General features: G+C 41.6%; 1 protein-coding gene across 1 annotated transcript in view; it reads right to left on the reverse strand.

Moving 5' to 3' along the window:
- CACNA1C (calcium channel, voltage-dependent, L type, alpha 1C subunit) overlaps positions 1–18,347 on the reverse strand; it is an 847,113-nt gene that overhangs the window by 735,259 nt on the left and 93,507 nt on the right. The gene's annotated exons all lie outside the window — the stretch shown is intronic.

Here is an 18,347-nt window from a genome sequence, read left to right on the forward strand (position 1 = left end):
AGTAGGGTTATATCATCTACATAACACAGGTTGTTGATGAGTCTTCCTCCAATCCTAATGCCACATTTCTCCTTATAAAGCCCAGCCTCCCAGATGATTTGTTCTGCGTATAGATTGAAAAAAGTATGGAGCCAGAATACATTCCTGGTGGACAATCTTCCTGATTTTGAACCATGCAGTGTCTGAAGAAAATACATGTAGCTAAAACTCAGGATGGAAATCAAGGCACTGTCCCAGAAACTAGAACAGGTTTCTTATTACAACTCCACTTGCCTAGGAAAAAGAAAACTTTAGGAGTACAAATAGCCATTTTCTATTAACTATCTTATTTTCTATTTTACATTATCTATTACATTTCTATTATGCTTCACTGGGTTTTTCCAGAAACAAAGCATCTTTTTTACAGCAAAGAGTGGTCTATGCTATTAGAGGATGTGGGTCCACCTGTGTGGCTTGTAGGAACCCTGAGCCCTTTATCCATGAACCTCCTCTCACCTTCTCCTCGTGTATCAGAATATAACAGAGCTCAGAATCTACTCAGAAAAATCTCCTAAACTGACGAAAAGGCCAGGGCATAGTGTCATTGCAGATGGGTTTTTTTATTACTTGAAAGAGGGCCTTTCCTCATCTCTGCTGTGGCTGTTGAGAGGGGGTTTGGTGAGGACTGCCTCAGAGAAGGAAGGTGATGCCATCCAGACAGTGTGATTCTGAAAAGCCAAGTAGAGAACTGAAGGCCTCTGTTCCACTCAATACTTTCCATACTCATTAGTAAAGGTTTGAAACATTTTTAAATGATTCAAGAGAAGATTTAAAATATGGATGATCTAATATTCATGCTGGTCTATAAATGACTGCTATTTAGTTCTTGTGCAGATTTTATCTGAGATAAATGCTAAAAAGTGCACAAAAATATTAATTACCTAGAAGAACAACTATCATGAAACTAGTAATCCAGCAGCACTGATCTAGGTAAGACATTTATCGTCCTCTGTTTAGTCTGGAGGAGCCCTGGTGACATGATGTTTCACCAGCCTTGCCTCCAAGGAGCACCTCAGCTGTTCTTCCTCTTAGACAGATTTGTTTATTCTTTTGGTAACCCATGGGATATTCAATACTCTCCACCAACACCACAATTTAAAGGCATTGATCCTTCTTCAGTCTTCTTTGTTCATTGTCCAACTTTCTGATCCATAGGCAGTAATTAAAAAGACTGTGGCTTGGATCAGGTGCACCTTATTCTTCATCTTAGGGGAAATGTTCAGAAAGCAGAAAAACAATCTATGGTTTTTCAAGCAGAATTCTAGAGTACTTTCATCGAAGAAAGGTACCACTGAAATCTCAGAATGACTGGTCCTCTCATAAGCTAAATAAACCTCAGAGTCTTCAGAAAGCCAGCCCCTATACCAAAGCTGTCTCACCTCATTAGCACTCACTGTTTCTTCCTCCAAGTAGAACCTGCCAGACCCCATAGCTTTTCAGCTTATCTTTGGGGTCTCAGTCCTTACGCCACTTTCTCATAAAGCCTTCTTTGGTCACTCAACCTAAGTAGCTCTCACATCACCCTATCTTATTGCCTTCTCCTCATCTTCGTTTTCAGGATTTCTCTTGAATTCTTTATTGCCTGTCTTCCCTTAAATTAATAGAAGTTTTAGGGAGCTCTAGTGGCAAGAAGCGGCACTGCAATTCCAAAGGTATGTGGTTCAAGTCCACCAGATGCTCTGCTGGAGAAGGAAGGACAATCTCCTCCTCTACCAGTGAGATCCGATTTGACGGTACACACATAAAAAAGAAGAAAATAAAAAATAAAAATTAATAGAAGTTTTATGAGAGCAGGCCCTTGCCACTCTTGTTCACATTGTATCCCTAGACTCAACAGCAGAGTTTCTGAACACCACATCACCAATGTTTTGTGCCAGATAATCCTTTGTTGTGAGTGAGGCTGTTCTGAATATTACAGGATGTCCTGGTCTCTACTCTTGAGATGCCAGAAAAAGCCCCTTTTAGTTCTAACAACCATAAATGTCTTAAAACATTTACAACTGTCTCAGGGAGAAGAAAAAAAAATTTTTAAGTTGAGCATTGCTGATCTAAATCATTACTTGACAACTAGACGGCACCCTCTAAATATCTGTGGGAGGTTTAGGTTTAGATTAGGGCAATGGAATCTATAGGCAATGTTCCCTTGCCTTATGCACTTGACTTGACTAACAGCCAGAAGGTTGGTGGTTCAAACCCATCTAGAAGTGCCTCTGAATATAGGCCTGACAATGTGCTTCTAAAAAGTTAAAGCCTTGAAACCCTATGGAACATCTTTCCTCTGCACACACATGAACTGGAAGTCCCTACAGACATATAAGCACTTCAAGAGACAGAACCGATGGCCTGCTTCCAAAAGGCCTGGAGACCCTGTGGGATAGTTCCACTCTACATGCATGAGGCCACTGTGAGTTGGAATCAAACTGAAGTAAACCCCATAAGAGTACTGAATGAAGTGTTCACAGAAAATTTTATACACACTACTAACCTCCCTAACTGATATTCTTACTGTGTGAAGCTCTTGAATGTTTAGTGTTGCCTGGACATCCTTACAGTAACTATGTGTTGCAGATACCCTGCATGCAGGCATTGCTCTCAGTACTGAGGGTACAGCAGAGAGCTTTCCTGGGGCAGGGTGAAAACATCTAGAATAAGAACTGTGGGGAAAAATAAATTGGATAAATGGATATGAGATGATTCCTGATAATGAGCATCAAGAAGGAAGATGTCACTTCAGGTAAATCTTTGGAGAAATCCTCTCTGTCATGGTAACATTTGCCCTGAAACCTGATAAAGAAGAAAGAGAATGATGTGCAAAATCTGTGTGATGTGCTTAGGCAACACTAAATGCAAAGGTCCTGGGGCTGGAAAATACCTGGCTCTTCCTGGTACCAAAAAAAGTTAGAATCACTGAAGTACAATTAGGGACCGAAAGAGGATGGGAGGGGATGAGAGGGTGAATTAGGTCTAAAGGTTTAGTAAGACAAAATGGATGTGTTGTTGTTGGGTGTCAACGAGTTGTGCATGACCCATAGCAACCCTAAGAACAACAGATCTGAATCCTGTCCTGTTCTGTGCCATCCTCATACTTCCTGACACACTAGAGCCCTTGGTGGCAGTCACTGGATCAAGGCACGTCTCCTTCGTCTCCTTCACCGACCCTTCTCCTTTCCGAGGACCATGTGCCTCACCCAAAAATAGCACTCCCTCATAACATGCATGAAGTATGTGAAGCAAAAAGCTTTATCATCTTTGCCTCCAGAGAGCACTCTGGCTGTACTTTCTTCAAGATGTAATTAAAAAACGGATATGATACAGTGATATGACAAGCCGAATTCACTTGTTGAAGTTAACTGAGGACAACAGGCACCTGGAGAAACAACTCACGCAGCCAATATTTCACTTCTATTTGTAGCCAATACTTCTTCTGAAAAGTCCTGACATGATTTTTGGATGACCCAAACCAAATGACTTGCCATCAAATCTACTTCAATTCAAGCTGATCTCACATGTGTCAGAGCAGCACTGAGCTCCATAAGGGTATCAATGACTTGTTTTTCAGAAGTAGGTGACTATGTCTTTATTCTGAGGCACCTAGAGATTAATTAAAACTTCAGATTTTTTGTTAACAGACATATGTGTGAACAGTTTGCAATATACAGAGACTCCTTTTCAGATAACAGCTTTAAGAAGAACTTCAAGAATATTGTGTGAGTCCACTATTATAAGGAAAGGTTAAAAAAGATAAAATCAAGAGTACCATTTATCTAAGTCCAGCAGCTCAACAATTACTCTAAAGCAAGTACAGGAAGAAAGGGAGACAGGGAAACTAGAGTACTAAAAACAGAACGCCTCAAAAACTCTCTCACTGCCGCCCAGTGGGAACCAACTCCTAGATGATCCTCCAGCAGGTTTTCAGAGACTGTGAGTTACACAGGAAGCGTGCATCTTTCTCCTGAAGAGAAGCTGATGGATTTGAACCAACGCACTTTGGGATAGCAGCACAACTCTTAACTACTAGGTCAGGAGCGCTTTCTGACAACCAGACTCAATTAATGATAATGGTGACACATTGTGGATAATATATTATCAGTAAGCAACCTGTATAGAAATTATCAAGTAGGAAGTCAGTTTGCTGAGAAAATCTTTACTGAAAACACAGTATTATTTTTTAAAAAGACAAATAATAGAGCTCTGGTGGCCTAGTGGCAAGAAGCTGCACTGCAATCCCAGAGGTGCGCAGTTCAAATCCACCAGATGCTCTGCTGAAGAAGATTGAGCAATTGCCTCCCGTACCAATCAGATCCGATTTGACGGTACACACATAAAAAATAATAATAATAATAAAATTTTTTTTAAAAGACAAATAATAGCATATTAAAAAGCATCCTTCACCAGGAAAACTAAAAATTACTTAATGTATATATTTCACTTTATCTGTCTTCTATCATCTATCTATCTATCTATCTCACTATATGTGTATAATTTTTTTTTCTGGCCATAATGACCACTGGGTAATAATCTTTAATGGGTAATTTCCTTGACCTTTTCTTTCAATAATTAAGACTCCGCTTCTGACCCTCCTTGCCTGCCACCGCCTCCACGTGTTTTATCCTAATGGAATTTGATTGCTAGAGGATAGAAACCTATTCTCTACTGAAGACAATGTATGAAATTCCCTTTTCCTCCAAACTTGGTTCTTTTTCTATTTTTTCAAAATGGAATTCTTTGCAATTTGGTAACGTGGAGAAGCTCATTAACATTGTGCAACACCGATATTACACCCCCACATACGTGCAGTGTCTACAATATACAGAGCCATAATTAATTGTTAAATGGTGAGTCATTCTTAGACTCAAAGAACACATTTAAATAGCCTCAGAGGGGAGAACTCTGAGGTTCAACAGAAGACAAGGAATTCTCCTAGCCATGTTCATGTCAGCAGCCTCCTCAGAAGCCAGGTCTCTTGTATGAGGCAGAGCTGTGGGGAGAAGGGCTGAGTGGGGAGGAAGCAGGGTGACGACACGCCAGGGAGGGAGCCCTGAGCCCTGTGGGAGATGTTTCAGCTCAATTGCCAGCTAGGATATTTAACCATAAAGGACAAAGGCCCAGACTCCGGGACCTTCCTGTCTCAGGGTGTCCTTCGCTGCTGTTTCTATCACAAAGAAGCTTGTAGCCTTGACCAGTAACGCCACTGTCTACTCCAAAGCCTTGGCCAGTGCTATAGTTCCGAGGCCATCCCATCTTCTGAGGCAGGCAAGCCACATAATTACTGAAGGTTATTTCCATACAGGGACCTTCCGGTAATAAAAATTCATTTAGCAGGAAATAAATCTGAATTAAACTTAGTAAACCCAGAAAATGTAAATCAGGGGCACATTCGTAATGAAATTGCAGCTTGGTTTGGAAACTATCTTCACACTGCAGTTCCAGATATGGGTCCATTTCTGATTGAACTGATTCACTAGATGCTTATTTACTGAAGCTCTGGTTCTATTAAAGGACCTTCAAAGGGGCTGGTTTTGAAATTAATGTAATTCATTTCAGTTTGGTGCTTCTGGCTTAAAATTTAATTATTCCCTAGTTTGGTTCTAGTCTATCATTGACTTCACTTAATCTAAATGCTTTTGGAAGAGGAGAAGGAGGAAGGGAAATTCTTGCTTAAATTGATGAGAAATTCTGAATTACTGTACTTGATCTAAAACAGTTTTAGTACTTCTAGCACTGAACACATTCTATGCAAAGATTTAAATGAATGCTAATAAATAAAAAGAAATTATCCATTGAAAAATTACAACCCATAATGAGCTTTTATTATATAATAATTAATTACATTATATCACTGAATCTAATATTTTTATTTTTCTAATCAATGAGAAACACAGATTCTGTCAGATTTCCTGGGATACTGTTTGAATTTTAGTTAACGGTGCTCAAGATTTAAACAGGTACTTGAAGCAATCACTTGTTATGCATCAGAAAGCTGGACAATGACTAGGGAGGACAGAAGGAGAATTGATGCCTTTGAGCTGTGGTGCTGGAGAAGAGTATTGAATGTACCATGGACTGCCAAGAAAACAAATATTCATCCTAGAGAGGGTTAAACCAGGATACTTCTTGGAGGCAAAGATTCTGGGGCTTCGTCTGACATACTCTGGACATGTTGCAAGGAGGGACAGGTCTTTGGAGAGGGACATTATGCTTGGTAGGGTGGAGGGACGGCGCAGGACGGGAAGCCTCTATGAGGTGGATTGATTCAGTGACTGGGGTAATCGGGATGGGTGTGTCAGAGGCAATGTGATTGGCACAGGATAGAGCAGGGTTTAAGGCTGCTGTACATAGGGTCCCTATGAGTCGCAAACGACTCGACGGCACATAACAACAACAACCTGAAGCAAGTGGCCTCAGTGGTTACAACCTGGAAAAAGGCAGAAGATACTAAAGGGAGTAAGAGAGAGGCAGAGAGAAATCCACCCACAAGCCCACTGCCATCAAGTCAATTTTGATTCATAATGACCCTACAGGAAATAGAAGAACTGCCCCATAGGGTTTCCAAAGGACAAGGATATATATAGAGAGAGGCAGACTACTAAAGTTTCTCCCACAGATCATCTGGTGGGTTCGAACTATGAACCTTTTACTCAGCAGCTTGGTGCTCCAACCGAAGATCAACTAGAGCTGACTTATCTACATAATGAGAAACAAATGGATTTTCACTTGACAAGCCTTCTGAAACTGAGGTCCAGAAACTTACCCCAATGGCAGTGATAATGACACAATCACGACCCCAAGTGGTTTCCTCTCTACTATTTTATTCTAATGTGTTTTTCTAATACAGAAAAGCAACCAAGGAGAAGAGTGGGGTTTCCATTTCCTAATAGCATGGGAGGATGGCGAGGGTTCGGAGTGATACTCATTCTGACAGCTCCAGCCTTCAGCCTGTAGGAGGGATGGTTTGGTCCACCAGGATCTGGATGTAGCTTCGGACTCAAGTGGGCCTACTGATCTCGACAAGGTCCATGTCTACTCTGATGAGCAGCTCCAGCCCATCCATTCATTCTGAGTAGGAAGTCACACCGCTAATCGTTTCTGTTCTGAGAAAGCTAGAAAAGTCCTGCAGGCTCCCCTTGCCCCATCATTCCCTCGCCCATCATCTTAAGGACTCCTGCAGCTCTGTTTGTCTGTGTCATTTTTACAAATACTCAAGTTTATAGGAGATGACATACATACACGCCCCAAGGAACTATAAACCAACCCCAGTGTTCTCTGCTGCTTCTCCTGGGCTACATTGCAGATGGTCAGTGACCTCTTGCTTCGTCCTCATTTCTCTTCAGATGCAGATTCAGCGGGCATCTTTCTTTACATTAGAGCATAAGGGCATCATGCTCTGGCTATACCTACTCAAGGCCCTCATTCAAAAAATGGTCTCAGACAGACGGAGTCATAAAGGAAACTACTACAGTATTCATTTGCAAAACTATTATTTTCCGTCATGATTTGTGACAATGGCAGAGGGTTTCCACTGTGTTCTGAGTTAAACAGCACAGCCTAGAAAGCTAATTTATATTTTTCAAAGCTTAAAACATCAGTTTAATAATGAATAAAAGAACAGTTTGAAATTTGAGGCTCGTCTAGAAATTTCTTTTGTGTGAAACATTCCAAATATCTCACCAATTGTAACTGATTCAGACTTTTAATACACGCGGGTCAAGAAATCGTGACTGCACATTATTGCTGTTATCATCAGAGAAGGAGCAAAGAATCCTGGGTTCACTATCACTAACTAACAAGAACCCTCACAGGGTTTAACTACAACAGTGAGTGTGCAAATCACACCTACTCCTCACTTATTGACTACCTTATTGTATTTTGCATTTATATCTATAGTGAAAAAAATCTACAAGCAATTCATCTTGCATAATAATTTTTGTCAATAACGCATGCCGAGGTGAAAGACAAAAGTAATACTGCCTGGTGGGTAAGATTATGTGTCACCTAGGCTGGGCTATGATTCTCACTAATTTGGCCATAACATAATGATATGATTTTCCAGTTATTTAATTATGGAGTCCTCCTCCATTTTGTGACCTAATGATACGATTCTCTATCTTGGCATAATGCTGACTTTTCTCAAAACAACTTGGTCTTTGGAATCTAATCATGTTGGTAGGTAAATAGTATACATATCCATGTCAGATGAACAAGATTTCCTTCAAATCACCAGGTTGTATCCAGACTCACTGTTCCAATTTACTACAGTAGACCGGTCTGCCAAATGAACTTCTGGTCTACTCAGAGTACAACTGTTTGTTCAAAAGTGTTTTTCAACAGCTACATCATACTTTTTAGAGTATAAACTACTAAAATAGAGGCTGAAACACCCTTAAGTTCCACATGACCAAATTAAACCATACTCCATCAAGATCTGCTCTTGAAAATACACTCACGTAGGTTGGACATGGCATCGGTGGGTGAAGCCTAAGGGGACAGTTATCTAAAAATTTCTTGTTAGTGATTATTTTAGAACTTGGACTACATCAATTCTAAGGCCTCCTTTTTCCAAAGGTTAAGACCTCTTTTGATGTCAATAAAAAGGAAGACTGGACAAGAAGGTCCCTTAGGTCCTATCCTGATCTAACACATAAAATCTGAGCTAGAAATAAGTGAAAGGACTTTACTGGTTTAGTTATCTCTATCCCTAGCAAGCATAAATTGCAAGGCACACAGCACAAGATGTACAACTGCATGGTTCCCTGTAAAATCAGTTCCAAAATGATTTACCTATTCAGCAGAGGAAGCCAGTTCACTGCACCCTCGCCTTCACCAGCACTCTCACTTGCTGTATAGCTATTTCCTTATCTTCAGCACTAACATCATCCAGTTTGTCTAAAGCTCAGGAATATTTTCATAAGAGGGTAAGTGGGGGGGTTTTGATTAATTGTTCTGATTTGTTTTCTTGTGACAGCAATGTTTACTAAAGGACCTGGTCTCTAACATGATTAAGATGTCAACGCTGAAAGTCATAGCTAGGAGCTCTGCTAAGCACATATGACTCAATCTTACCACTCATCACAGGAGAAAATGAACTCTGGAGACTTACCCATGTAGCAACAGTAATGACATAATCATGAACCCAAGAACTTTCCTTTCTGCTGTCCTGTTTTTCTGTAAGGAATTCTGGTGGCCAAGTCCACAGGAAGTTGGGCTACTTAACCCAAAGGTGGCCCTTCTCTGATGGCCCAAAACCACCAAAAGTTCCATGGGAATAAAAGATAGGCAATCTCTCATGATTTACAGCCTCAGAGAAACCACTGGACGGTCACCTATGAGTTGTTTTCAATACAATGACAATGAGACCTGTCAATTTATTTTTTTCTTCACTAGTATATTTCTAAAATTCTAATACAAATTCTAACAAATTCTTTCAATTTCCCCACACACACCCCTCCACCACTGATCAAATTGAATTGTACAACCCAATGATTAATCTCCCCCTTCCCCCTATATATCCACATCCCTCTGCTTCCAGCCTCTCCCATCCCTCCTGGATCTTTATATTCATTCTACAATAATGGTCTTATACAATATTTATTCTTGTGGGACTGGGTTAGTTTGCTCAGCATAATGCTCTCCAGTCCCTCCCAAGTTAGGCAATAATTTACAAAGTTATTGCTCCTGTGTGCTGCATAGTATTCCTTTGTGTGAATGTACCATAATTTCTCAATCCATTCGTTTGTGGTTGGACATTTGGGCTCTTTCCATGTTCTTGCAATGGTGAATAATGCTGCTATGAACACTGTTGTACAAATTTCAGTTTGTGCCTTAGTTCTCATATCCTCAGGGTATATCTCAAGTAGTGGAATACATGGATCATATGGAATTTCTATGTTCAGCTTTTTGAGGAAGTGTGAAACTGCCCTCCAGAATAGTTGCACCATTTCACAATCCTACCAAAAATGTATAAGAGTTCCTTTCTCACGACATCCTCTCCAACATCTATTACCTGCTGCCCTGTTAAACTTTGCAGGGGTGAGATGGTACCTCATTGTAGTTTTGATTTGCATCTCTCTTATTTCCAGTGATTTGAAGCATTTCTTCATGTGTCTGTCATTCGAGTACCTTCCTCTGTAAGAATTCTTTCCATGTCTTTTGCCCATTTTGTAATTGGGTTATCAATCTTTTTCTTGTGGAGGACCAGGAGTATTCTGTAAACTTTTGTTAAAAGACTCTTGTCTAATAGTATTATCAAATGTTTGTTCCCAGTCTGTAAGTTTTCTTTTCACACTGTTGGAAAGAGTTTTTTATGTGCACAGAGATTTAATTTTCAGAAAGTTCCATGCGTCAATTTTATCCTCTTTAGATTGTGCATTCTGGTTGTATTTGGCAGTCTCTTTATACCTTGGACTAGCGCCTCTAAACTTAATCACAGTTTGTCTCCTATGAACATTATGGTTTTGGGCTTTACTCCCAGGTCTTGGATCCACCTTGAGTTGATTTTTGTGTATGGTGTGAGATGTGGATCCTGTTTCAGCTTCCTGCAGGTGAGACCTGCCAATTTCTAGAGCGAAGCATTCATTCCCAGTTTCTAAGGGAAAACATGCTTTCCTAAATAAGAATACCTTCTTTCACCAGCAGGTGAAGGTTCTTGGGTTCTGACCTAAGCTCTCTGCTCTCCCACCTTGTGACCAGCTGCAGGTTTCAGTACTGCTTTGAGGCCCTGGGATAACAACACCAGCTGCTCTGAGGGAGAACTATGGGCAATCCTCTCCCATGTGATTTACAGCCTCTGAAAACCTGCTGGAGGGTCAGCTATGAGTAGGTTCTGACTCAATGGTACATAACAACATGCCTCACAACTTACTATATGGAAAAAGGACACAGATGTGCACAACTCTCAACACAGAGCCAGGCACACAATGCCCATCATTGTCATCACTGCTCTGATTAGAAATTATTTTAAAAATGCAAACATATACTTCATTTCTCCCACACAGGGATGTATATGTCATTCACTTACAAGACAATATGAGAATACATTGGCTATTTTGGTAATGTTAGACTTTCTACCAGATCTCACTTTTAGCCAAAAAGACATCCTAGTCAGTATTTGCTCTGGGGAATAGAGTGTCCTCACTGTCTTCATAGGACCTTTGTTTAGAAAACATTCCTACTTGATAGTGAAGGCCTTTTCAGATCCCCAGTGTAGGGTGTAGTGTAAGTTCTCAGAGCACCGCCCACCTAGAGGGCAAGAACCCAGCAGAACTTCCTCACAGGTGTTCACTGGCAGAACAACTGGGATTGTTTGGTTTTGGGGTTTTTTTGGGGGGGAAGGGGATGTTTCTGCAGAGGAAAATAGAAAGTAGCTATGGGATTATATGCTTGCAGGGAGAAAAGCACCATCAAACAGATGAAGCCAAAGCCTTTCCAATATAGAAATGTCAGCTTCTTAGTTGAGAAAGTAAACAAGAAAGTGACAAAGCAGGACTGGGCAGAGAAGGAAGCCAAGGGAGGGGATCCAAAAAGGGCAAAGTGTGTCAATGAGAAACAATCTATAGGAGACATCCAAAAGAAGGAACGGCCCCGGGGAGAAGCATGATTTACCAGCAACACATGAGAAAGAACATTTTTGGTTGCCTGAAAATGCAACAGGAGTCAACAAAGGGAATAATATGGCTGTTCTTAAAAACACAGGGGGATGGGGTAATACACATAATCTTGAGCAGTTAAGCTGTCCTAAAAAGAAGTAAGAGCCTGTTACTCTCAGAGGCTGATGGGGCAGGTACTGTGAGTCAAAGAAAGATCCCAGAGGACAGTGCCAGAGACTGAAGAGAGAGGGCCCAGAGATGGCTGGAAGCAGGTTAACCCAAGGAAGATGATTAGTAGGTGCGTGAGCGCTGTCCTTGGTCTCATGAAGAACGCCGCCATAAGGAACACAGATATTTTTTTCTAATCCAGATGGTAAAATGAAAAGCAGTTGCTTTAAGTAAAAGGAAGACAGATTTAAAAGTGACAAAGAAATTTTTCCACAAATACCGATCACCCAAAGTGGATTCCTCATACTAGAGATATCCCAGTACTGACTTGTCAAGGCTGCTATTTGGAAACAAAGGACTCTATTCTGAGCTTTATATGATGATACAATGTCCAGAATGGAAAGGTTTCAGCTCAGGGATTTCTTGCCCTTTTCAGAAAGATTATTTAGCATTTTTTCTTTTTCTTTCTTTCTTTCTTTCTTTCTTTCTTTCTTTCTTTCTTTCTCTCTCTCTCTCTCTCTCTCTCTCTTTCTTTCCTTTCTTTCTTTCTTTCCTTTCTTTCTTCCTTCCTTCCTTCCTTTAAATTTCTTTTTCAGTTTTCAGCTTGAGAAATGCAGAGCGAGTTCTTCCCTTTTTATTCTCCAATTCCAGGTCTTTGCATATTCCATTATAATACCTTGCTTTATCCTTCAAAGCTGCCCTTTGAAATGGTCTGTTTAGCTCTTTCACTTTGACTTGTTTTCCTTTAGATTTGGTTTCTCGACTCTCCAGCGCAATCTTTAGAGTTTCTTCTGACATTTATTTTGATGTTTACTTTCTCTTCGTTGTTATCACCCTTAAACCTATTCTTAAGATGATCATGAAATTAACGGAATTTATTCAAGGTCATATCTTGGTTCCTGAGGACTTATTTTCATTTTCCTTGTCCTCAATTTGAACTTACATATGAGTAATTGATGATCTGACCCACAAGTCTGCCCCTGCAATGAAGGCATTGCCAAAAAAATAAGGCCCAAAGAATCAATGGGGTAATAATTGACTTGTTTCAATTAACAGATGCAGCTTTTGATGCACTCACCAGTCTATGCCAGGAAATTTGGAGGATAGTCGTTTGGCCAACAGATTGGAAGAGGTCCATATTTGTTCCCATTCTCAAGAAAGGTGATCCAACTGAATGTGGAAATTATTGAGCAATATCACTGATATCATGTGTACAAAGAATACTGCTAAAGACCACTCCAAAATGGCTGGAACAGTGCAAAGATAAGGAATTGCCAGAAGTTCGAGCACGATTTAGAAGAGCTCTTGACACCAGGGATATCATTGCTGATGTCAGATGGATCCTGGCTGAAAGTAAGGAATATCAGAAAAATATCTATTTGTGTTTTATTGACTATTCAAAGGTGTTTGACTGTGTGGATCATGACAAGTTGTGGCTGACATTGAGAAAAATAGGAATCCCAGAGCACACGACTGTGCTCATGAGGAACCTATACCTGGATCAGGAGGCTGTTGTGCATACAGAGCAGGGGAGCACTGCATGGTCTGGAATTGGGAAGGTAGTGCATCAGGGTTGTATTCTCTCTCCATATCTGTTCAATCTATATGTTGAGCAAATTATTTGAGAAGTTGGACTCTATGAAGACAAATGTGTCATCAGGATTGGAGGGAGACTCATCAATAACCTGTGTTATGCAGATGACACAACCTTGCTTGCTGAAAATGAGTGGGATGTAAAACACCTGTTGCAAAAGATCAAGGAATGCAGCCTTCAGTAAGGATTGCATCCTATATCAGGAAACAGATTCTTACCACCAAACCAATAGGCAGTGTCATGATGGATGGAGGGGAGACTGAAACTGTCAACAGCTTCATCTTGCTTGGATCCACAATTAACACCCTTGGTACTAGCAGTCAGGAAATAAGGAGACACACTGCACCAGGAAAATCTGCAGTTAGGGACCTTTCCAAATTATTAAGGAGTAGTGATGTCAAATTGAGGACTAAGGTGCATCTCATTCTAGGCATGGTCTTTCTGATTACTAGCTTTGTATCTGAGACCTGGACAATGAATAATGATGACAGAAGAAGTGACATCTTTGAGCTGCGGTGTTGGAGAAGATCACTGAACATCCTATGGGCGGCCAGGAGAACAGATATGTCTTGGAGAGGGTACAGCCGGAGTGCTCTTTGGAGGCAAGAATGATGAGGCTTAGCCTCACATACTTTGGACACATTGCTAGGAAGTGCTATTCCTTGGAGAAGGACATGATGTTGGGAAGGGTGGAGGGTTGGCAAAGAAGAAGATGACCCTCAACCAGGTGCACTGACATGGTGACTGCTGTAATGGGCTCTTGTGTGTCAGGAAGTGTGAGGATAGCACAAGATAGAACAGGGTTCAGATCTCTCGCTCATAGGATCGCTATGAGTTGTGCTCAACTTGACGGCACCTAACAATAACAACAATTTACTGGTTCTCGTCCTTTACACTTAATGCAAGGCTCTCAGTCTCAACACTAGCCACCTGCAATGGGTAGGGGGGAGAACCAGGGCACCTTTTGGCTTTTCCAGCCACTTCCTTTCAGGATCCCACATGCAAACCAGTTCATTTGGGGTGATATGTTTCAATCAAATCTTCCAGGCAGGATCAGCAAGCCACAGCACACCTGGAGGAAACCACCAGGCACCACCCTGCTGGCAGGCAGAGGATCTCAGAGCAACTATGCAGCCTCTGCTATAAATTATAACCTACTTGGAGGTAAGGTTACATCTTGAATCATAGTTTTAAAAGAACAAAAAAGAAATTAAAAACCTCCTGAAACAATTATTTTGAGAGATTCTTCTCCCACTTGTACCCGATGTGCTCTATTCCAACTTCTGAACGTTGAAGTTAAAGCATGATCTACCCAGGAAAACACACAAAACAAAGCCATTGGGTTCCCCTTGCCCTCTGTAGCTAAATACTACCTCTGTTGTTGCTGTAAGGGGCCATCAAGTTGGCTCCAATTCACAGTGCACAAGAGAATGCAAGAGAATTCCAGTGCATGAGAGAATGAAACGGTGCCATGCCAGGCCTGTGCCAGGCTCACAATCAGCGCCATGCTCAGGCCCATGGGTGCTGTAACTGAGTCGGTCCATCTCACTGAGGGTCTTCCTCTCTTTCACCTTCTGTTTTCCCAAGCATGACATCCTTCTCTATAGAGCGGGTCCCTTCTGCTAACATGTCCAAAATATGTGTGAGCCCTTTGATACTCTATGACTTGGAGAGAGAGAGAAAGACATACAGAAAGAAAACGGCAACATCCTCACTTACAGAAGACCCTGAACCTTGGTGGGATTAGGTGGACCCCACTGCTGTCAAGCTGGTTCCAACTCAGAGTGTCCCTCCATCACTGAGGCCATAACTCGATGGGACAACATCGCTTTAGCTTTCTCCTGAGAAGCAGCTGGTAGATTCAAACAGCCAACCTTTGGGGTTGTAGTCCAACATATCAGATGAACAGTTGTTTAGGAAGCCCATGGAGTTGAAGAGAATGAAATTACTCTGCAGCGTATTTTGCACTATGCCCCCAGGATTAGGCACGCATCACTCACTCACTAGTGGTGAGTTGTGATTGACCTTCAAGCAGGTCTTTAGAGGCTATAAACGACACAGGAAGAGAAGGCACATCCTTCTCACATGGAATAATGGAATAGCTGGTAGATGTGAACCACCAGCTTTTGAATTTGCAGCACAACTTCTTATACTCTAGGCCCCCAGAGCTCCCTTTCAGTAAACATAGAAAGCTGGTGGTAGGGAACAAACGTTACTTAAAACAAAAATTGGTACCATCAGTTTTTGCCTTTTAACAGGTGAAGACATCCAAAGTAATCTCCATTCCCTATGGAAGGAGACAGGCCAGGCCCACGTCAGATGGGTGGTTGTCTAGGAAACACATGGGAGCTGAGTTTAGGGATAGAGACTGAGGAGAGTGAACTTATTCTTCATAATGAAAATGACGCATGGAAGGAGGAGGACAATTAGAGCCGTTTGGGAACAGTTAGGGAAAGAGATGGAAAGAGCAGAAAATATTAAAAAGTAAACTGGAGCCAAACTTAGCAAACATGCCACAGGGACTTTTTAAGCAAAGAAATGTCAAATATTCAATATTCATGCTACAATAATGTGAACTCCCTCTACCTTTCTGAAACTTGACTTCATACAGAAACATTCACAAAAGTCATGTGTATGCTCACAGGAGCAATGATTTTATAAATTACTACCTAACTTGGGAGGGACCAGAGAGCTTGATCCTAAGTGAACTAACTCAGTCCCATAAGGACAAATACTGTATAAGACCCTTGCTGTAGAATGTATGAGGTTCCAAGATGTGGAGGAGAACAGAAGGGTGAGGATGAGTGGGGGCTCTTAATTGTAGGGTTACACAATTTGATTGGCAGAGGGAGGGAAGGTTAAAGAAGGAAAGGGGAAAGATCCGGTATGAAAAGCAATGTATACGAACTCTGTTAAGTAAACCAGTATAAAATAAAAAAATGATTAAAAAAAAATAAAGTCATGTGCTTGTATGCTTGTTTGAGTGTGCAGAAAATCAAAGAAAAAGGACCAGGTGCCTTGTCTGAGCTAGCACAGACAGAGTGAAGGGCACTCAACAGAGTGCATCGTGGGTGCAGAGTGCATTGTGGGTGAGACCCACATGGTGCAGTGATAGACTTCAAGCCAGGGTGACTGTGGGAGGCAAGTCCCCAGGGAAGAAGGCATGTATCCCTGTAGGGCACAAGAGCTGGACGTGACCCCTGGGACGCCTAAAGACCAGGCCTAAAATCACATCACTGGTAACTGCAGGACCAATATCTAAATCCAGTTTTTTCTAAAGGCCCATCCAAAATATTTCTGTTCTCTTTGCTGAGAATGTTCTTCTTGCATTCCTGTTTTTCCAGGCCTCAGCACCTAACCTCTGCACCTGACACATGCCTCTCCACTCTCGGTGGTCACCTCTGAAGATGAGTTCATCTCATGACTTCTGCAGGGGAGCCGAGCAAGTTGCTTATCGTGGCTGTTGTTGTTGTTGTTGTTGTTGTTATTGGGTGCTCTCCAGTCAGTTCTGACTCACAGCAATCTTGTATGATTCACAGAAACCCCAAAGGACTCATGGCAGCCCAAGGTTGCAGTTTTCACAGGAGAGTCCCAGGCCCTGCTCCAGTACAACTGCTGGTACATTCAAACAGCTAAACTTTCAGTTAGCAGCTGAGTGCTTAACCACTGTGCTACCAGAACAAAGGCATTTTCCTCCTAAACTCAGAGGGAAGGTAGGCCATGGACCGAGTTCCAGCCAATGGAGGAAATGATGAGTCCCACTTCTAGGCTGCACCCATCCACTCACACACTGACACTGAGTCTGACACAACTCACAGGTGACCCTCCGCTGGGTTTCTGAAGCTTTAAATCACATGTGAAGGAACTGTCCATCTTCCTCCTTCAGAGCTGCTGGTAGATTCTAACTGCCCGGAGGCATGGCTTTTGGATTAACAGGGCAACGTTTTATGGACTGTACCAACAGAGCTCCCTCTTCCAGATCTAGACTCTAAAATTTGTGTGCAATCCATCCTTCCCTATTTTTCCCCTCACATACCAGGTAACATCAGGGGATAGACAGAAAGATGCCAAGGCTGAGGATATGGCACAGACAGAGGAGCCTGAATCCCTGAATAGCAACCCCCTCCCCCATTACCACATCAGTCTATGCTGGACTGTGACACCAGCAGGAAATAAGCCTTTACCCTGTAAGAGCTGGGGCTGCAACAACAGACAGTCTACTCTGAGTAACAGATTCTTCCTTGAGGCTCTTGTAGGCAATATATTCATCTCTTTGCCATCCTTCTTGCTTATAGAGTTGTATTGCAATTTTCTATACAAATATCTTACCCTACCCCCCCAGATTGACCTCTTCACAGGAAGGAATGTACTTGCTACACTTAGAATGCATACTCTGTCTTATACTGTGCTTTCATTAAGTGTGTAATGAATGAGTAAATGAGTGAATGACCGCCCAGCTGAGCCCAATACATGTCTACTATACCCCATACGTCCACATGTACACACAAAATTAAAACCAAAACAAGATGAGGAACAATCCCAGGCCTAGCAAAGCCCTGGATGAAGGGGGTAGAAGGGTGGGGATATATTTTGGAAGGGCTCATGAAGCCATGGGATGAGTTAAACCTTTCCTCTCTCTTGCTAGGTTCCCACTGTGCAGACACACTCTGAAATGAAAAAGCCTTACCTGGGAAGAAAACTGGCTGGCAAGAACTTTTCACTGTGCTCAATCCTACAGTATTCTGAAACCTTTTGTTTAAATCGATTGGCAATGTTTAAACACACCATTTCCCAGAGAAGTAAAATATTACTAATTAGGTAATAAGGAGTGAGACAGCGTCATGTTATGGCAATGTGTCATGCACACACACACGGAAACCCTTCCCTCTTTCAAATAAATTTTAAGACATTGAACAGAATTTCACTTTTGATGCAGGAGAGGAAATTTCATTTATCACTAATTT

This window comes from Elephantulus edwardii, unplaced genomic scaffold (genome assembly GCF_000299155.1).
Source record: "Elephantulus edwardii isolate Elephantulus edwardi_28Jun2011 unplaced genomic scaffold, EleEdw1.0 scaffold00096, whole genome shotgun sequence".
Classification (NCBI taxonomy): Eukaryota; Metazoa; Chordata; class Mammalia; order Macroscelidea; family Macroscelididae; genus Elephantulus; species Elephantulus edwardii.